We start from the raw sequence: 6000 nt of genomic DNA on the forward strand, positions 1-6000 counted from the left end.
CAATCATTTAAGTTAAAACATAAAACCAATGCTGAATTTTTTTCTTAAAAAAGGTCTCTTATTTTATTTTTACAATTATTAATTGAGTGGAAAAATTTCATTATTGATAGATTGGGAAATATTGATATACTTGTCCACCAGTCACCAAAAGCAAGCGTGCAGGTGCAGCAAGCAGTTAGGAAGGCAAATGGTATGTTGGCCTTCATTGTAAGCAGATTTGAGTTCAGCAGTAAGGATGTCTTACTGCAGCTGTATAGGGCCTTGGTGAGACTACGCCTTGAGTATCGTGTGCAGTGTTTTTGGTCTCCTTACCTCAGAAAGGATATACTTGCCATAGATGGAGTGCAGCGAAGGTTCACCAGGCTAATTCCTGGGATGGCAGGATTGTTGTATGAGGAGAGATTGGGCTGACTAGGTCTGTATTCACTGGAGTTTAAAAGAATGAGAGGGGATCTCATTGAAACATATAAAATTCTAACAGGGCTGGACAGACTGGATGCAAGGGTGATGTTTTCTTTGGCTGGTGAATCTAGAGCAAGGGGTCACAGTCTCAGGATACATTTAGGACTGAGATGAGGAGAAATTTCTTCACTCAGAGGGTGGTGAACCTGTGGAATTCTCTACCACAGAGGAATGTGGAGGCCAAGTCACTGAATATATTTAAGAAGGAAATAGATAGATTTCTAGACTCTAAAGGCCTTAAGGGATATGGAGAGAGAGCGTGAGTATGGCATTGAGATTGAGGATCAGCCATGATCATAGTGAATGGTGGAGCAGGCTCGAAGGGCCGAATGGCCTACTCCTGCTCCTATTTTCAATGTTTCTATTTTACCTTCTTATGCATTAACAAATCTAAACACAGGAAGATTCTTATGATTTTGTTACTCTTCTGGACCCAAAACATCACCATTTAAAGCACAAATCACAATTCCATTAAACGTGCCATTTAACTTAACTCCCTTCTAATGATACTTTAAACACAAATACAGATCACTCCTTATCCTGATGGAGTTTGACTGCAGGTCCCTCCACTGAGGTGGCTTTGCAGACAGGTTTCATTTTATTTAATTACAAATCAAAATGTGAATTATGAGGCTCATTTTCAAACATTTTAAATGCAAAAATGATTTTGCATTTTTACGAGATCTGAAACAGCCTTTCCCCTTCTCCAATTTTTTAAATAATTAATTAAAGTGTTCAAAGAGAATGGAAAATTAAACAACTTTTTTAATGCCCCTATGATAGTGTTCAGAGATTAATCTTTAATTTCAGGGGACTCAGGGACTATCCTGGTGGGTCGGTGACCATCAGGTATAATATACTTAGACTGGGTGGTGACGAAAGCTAATTTGTAGCTCCGGGAATTATTCCAGTTAATACATGTGCTATAAAGGTCAGGCCCCAGTTTCGAACCCTACATCAATAATCAACTTTCTGTATGGGGATCAACCGTATCTCTGCAAGTGGTAGGCCTCAGGAGAAATGCAGAAAGCAGTGGGAAAGTAAAGAAAACAGCTAGCAAGTGATTTGAGAATACACATTACAAGATGCATGACGCAGAATGCTTGGAAATACATCTGCAGCCTTTTCTGAACAGCCAATTTTCATATCTTTTGACACGGACACTACAATCAAGAGTTGGCAGGATTCCCAGTGACGTCGCTGGAACCTATAATTTGCATTTTAAATTAATATTTACATCCAACCTTCACTTACTTAAAAAAGACTGCCACAATCAGAGTATTAAAAAGGGGCAATGGTAAAAGATACAACTAAATGCTCATGCTGACCATAATTTAAAACAGGAGTTATTAGGTCAGACCACTAAAGGGACTAGAACGCATGCTCATTATGCGATCTCTATGTGTTAAGGGACGTACTAAAGCTTGGGACAGCCGCTGCAAAGGCAAGGTTGCCAACCCTCCAGGATTGGCCTGGAGTCTCCAGGAATTGAAGATCAATCTCCAGGACACTGCTGTGTGTGACCCTGGAGAAAAAAAATCATCGGCCTATTCAAAAAGATGTTTCTTTAAAATTTCCTTTGAACATTTCTCTTGACAAGACATAAAAATGTCGAAAATGGGAAAAAAAGGCTGTTTGGCAGACAGTCAAGCATCATCCAATTGGGTAATGAGTCTTTTTGCTTTCCAGTTGGTGTAGGAAAGCCGGACGTCACAAGGATGGACGTGTTGACAGATGGCTGGTTGGAACGTGTGGGCAAGTTGTGTGATGAAACATATAATGGAAAGGCCCCTCCTGCCATAGTATATTGAGGGGCAGGAAACCATGTAAAACCCCTCAGGCTGTATACACCAGAGAATGTTTGGCATGAAATGTAAATGTACATTATAAATATAAACTGTACTTGGTAGTATTGTGAGGCACCTGATGTACTACTGTATATTGATAGAAACTGATCTGTTTGGAATTTAAATAATATAAAATTTGAACTGTTATGTAGTGGACTTCTACAAATTTTATGAATAAAGTATATTTTAGGGGAGTGAGGAACCCCTACCTTTTTGGGTATGTAACCAGGCATCAAACTACCAATCTTCTTCCCTTCCTACACACATCAACCTACAATGAGAATGGCACGATAGGCATTAGGAAGCCTTTGGTATGTTACACAAGTGGCTGTACTATTACAAAGCGAGTGTTGACAGTTGATCAACTGTACAGGGGAGTCATACTTGAAGCAGACTCTGTCCTTATCCAAATATCCATACTTCGCAGCAGGATATCAATCGAAAAGCAGGAAACCTGACTGAATTTCCTCCCTCTCAACGATGTTGAGGCCAAAGATTGGTAACGTCCCTATTCTCACTTTAGCAGAGATCAGGAAATTCCAGATTGGGAATTTCACCTGGAGTCTATACAGCTCATCTGCTCCCTGAAAGATGGGAGTGAGCGGGTGGGGAAGAGAGCCAACCAAACTAGCAACATTCAATCCATAGGGTCTGGAGTTTAAAAAAGGCCCTCGTAACTTCGCAAGAGACATGCCTGTTTAACTAAGTGAGGCTGCTTCAGAAACTCAGGACAATAACAGAGCCGTTCCAGTTCATATAGTTTTGTTCAACCTACAAGGGCAGACAAAAATTAAAATCTAAAGGGAAAATCTGATCCCATGTAGAAACACTAAGCAGTTTGTGCTATGAATCATGAGCCTGAGAGGAGGGAATTATCAATCATCGCCATGTTGTGAGATACTGAGCTGCTCACAGAGTCTAGTGTCCATAATTTGTAGGGAACTATAAAATAAATTGTACCAAACTGTTCCTCATGAGGTTTGAACTCCCACGCATGCTGCTACAGGACTTCACACCAGCGCTCTATGTAAATAATAGCTTCTAAGAAGGAAGACCTCTAATGGCTTAGCTCAGCTGTGCATTTTATAAGGGAGCCAAACTTTTAAACCCAACACTGAAACTGACACTTTTCAAAACTCATTTTATAAAATGCTGAATTGCCTACCTGGCAAGTGGTTCTTGATTCATTAATTTAATGACTGCAGCTTGGCTTTGAACTCGTTCATACCTGCTCTGAACAGAGGCGAGGGTAAGCTGCACTAGTCCCAACCAGTCTTTTGAACAGATTGTGTGAAACAACCTACTTCAAACCTTTAAAGGTCAAACCCAAGACTTATTGAAAGCATTAAAAAATATTACAAACCACCTCTTGAAATATAATGATATCTCATGTGAGGTCAGAGGTCATCATAGAATGGCAACAACATATGAGGAGCTTATTTGGCCCATCCAGCCTGTGTCAGCAAACTGCAAGAGCCATTTAGCTAGTCCTGCTCCCTGATCCTTTCCCCGTAACCCTCCAGATTTTTCCCGTTCTGGTACTATTCATTCCCTTTTGAAAGCCACTACTGAATCTGCCTCCCCCACCCCTTCAGGCTGCGCATCCCAGGTTGTAAACACTTGCTACATAATGGGTTTTCCTCATGTCACCTTAGATTTAACGTAATTGGTGAAAGAACCAGTGTCATCTAGTCTTGAGCCTTCTGCCAATGAACTGCCAGTTTCTCCCTCTCTAGATGCCTCGTGATTTTGAACACCTCTAACAAATCTCCTCTTGACCTTCCCTTCTCCAAGGGGACCAGACGCAGTTTCACCAATCTATCCATCCAACTCTGTCTGTTATCCCTGCAACCTCTCTCATCAATCTTTTCTGCACCCTCTCCAAAGGCCTCACACATCCTTCCTAAAGTATAGTGCCTAGAATTGGACACTTGAGGCCGGACTTGTGTTTTATAAAAGGTTCATAATCTCCCATGTGAGATGGAGATGATAATTCAAGGAAGGACATAACTTTTTGATAACCTGCAGGGTACCTGAGCTACCCAGTACCCAGTACACAGCACCCCCCCACCCCCCCACTCCCCTCTCCAGCCCTCCCTCTCTCTCCCTTTTATCTAAAACCCACTGGTCACTTCTCATCCGTCCAGCAGGCCTTGTATCAGTTCTCAAGGTGGGCCAGACTGCGGCCAGATGATAAAAGATCAGCGATTTTCACAGCAGGCAGACTCGCATGCAATGGATTACTCAGGCACATGACAGGACTTTCAACTACACTGTCCAGAAATCCAGAATTCAGTGAAAGACAATCCACCACAGGAGAAAAGTGCAGCGACTCTGCATTTGAAGAAACCCTTGACATAAACAATGTGCACACAAAACAAGAAACAACAGCGAGGGGCGATCTGGCAACTTGCCCGTCCTCTGCTCCTTGTGAGTTTCATGTTTGTTTCAGTCTCTGGGATACTTTGTAACCAACGGCCCGGGCCAGCGCAGATCCACCCCCACTCCCCACCCAGTGCCACCCCACCCAGTGCCACCGCAGTAGAAACACAATCTGCAAGAGCTTGTGCGGTTCCGCTAAAAGGTTTAAGGCAGAGAGAGAGAGAGAGAAGGGAATCCGAGCTCAGCGCATTTTAACCCAGGCGCCAGCCGGACACGGCTTCTAAAGAAGATCAGACTCTGATCCCAAGAACATTTTCACCTACCTGCAAAATGTCCCGCCAAACGTCCCCTGTCCTGAAATAAATGTGAGCAATCTCCTTCCTCCTTCTCCTTAATCCGCCCTGTTTTTCTCTCCTCTCTCAAGGTAGGCGTGGATCTGTTCAGCTGACCTTCCTGCTGAGCTACAACCCGCCCTCCGCAACGTCAATGCAAACATACCAAACTACAAATTGGGAAAGTTTACATGGGATCTGTTCAGTTCTAGTTGTGGTATTTGTTACTCTGTAAAGTGCCGCAAGGACGTTCAGCGACCTTGTTCTGAAAGTCCAAGAGAATTGAGTCATCTTAGAGAAATTGTGTCATTATAGAGGGAAAAAAATGACTAAACTCACTTGACGACAATACTGCTTTTGCCTTGAGGCCGCCTCCATGCTTTGAAACTTCGATGGAAAAGTTGCTGCATTATGGATGCTACACCTTATTACCTCCTCCTGCTGCCCAGGATAATACATTCATAATATCCTTCATAGGCGGGAAAAGGAAAGACAGGATTTCCCGGAGCGCCTTACAGCCAATTTAGTTCCTTTTTAAAGTGTAACCGGTGTTGTAATGTCGGAAACGGGGCAGTCAATTTGCTCACAGCAAGCTCCCACAAACAGCAATGTGATAACCACAAGATTGTTTTTGATGTTGATTGAGGGATAAATCTTGCCCAGGACAGAACACCCCTGCTTATCTTCGAAAAGGGGGAGTAGAAGGGGCGCTGCTTGCTCGGTTTACTATCTCATCTGGAAGATAGCACCTCCAATAGTTCAGTACTGCACAAGTTACATAAGGGCATAGTTTAAGTGAGTGAGCAAAATTGTGGCAGTTGGAGTTCGAGGTGGGAAACCGAGAGGTCATCCACTTTGGATCCAAGAAAGACAAATTGGAATATCATCTAAATAGCAAGAAGCTAGAATCTATGGAGGGGACAGAGGGATTCGGGTCTCCAGATCCATGACTCACTATAACCTGGTGTATTGGTTCA

The 6000-nt window shown here is 42.8% G+C and overlaps 1 protein-coding gene across 1 annotated transcript in view; it reads right to left on the reverse strand.

The window, feature by feature from the left end:
- LOC144668697 (annexin A4-like) overlaps positions 1-5154 on the reverse strand; it is a 73637-nt gene extending 68483 nt beyond the window's left edge. The window contains exon 1 of the mRNA XM_078531025.1: positions 5015-5154. The gene's annotated coding sequence lies outside the window, so the exon portion shown is untranslated. The remainder of the gene's footprint in view (positions 1-5014) is intronic.
- Positions 5155-6000: the final 846 nt, after the last annotated feature.

The sequence above is a fragment of the Cetorhinus maximus genome, chromosome 27 (assembly GCF_964194155.1).
Source record: "Cetorhinus maximus chromosome 27, sCetMax3.hap1.1, whole genome shotgun sequence".
Lineage (NCBI taxonomy): Eukaryota > Metazoa > Chordata > Chondrichthyes > Lamniformes > Cetorhinidae > Cetorhinus > Cetorhinus maximus.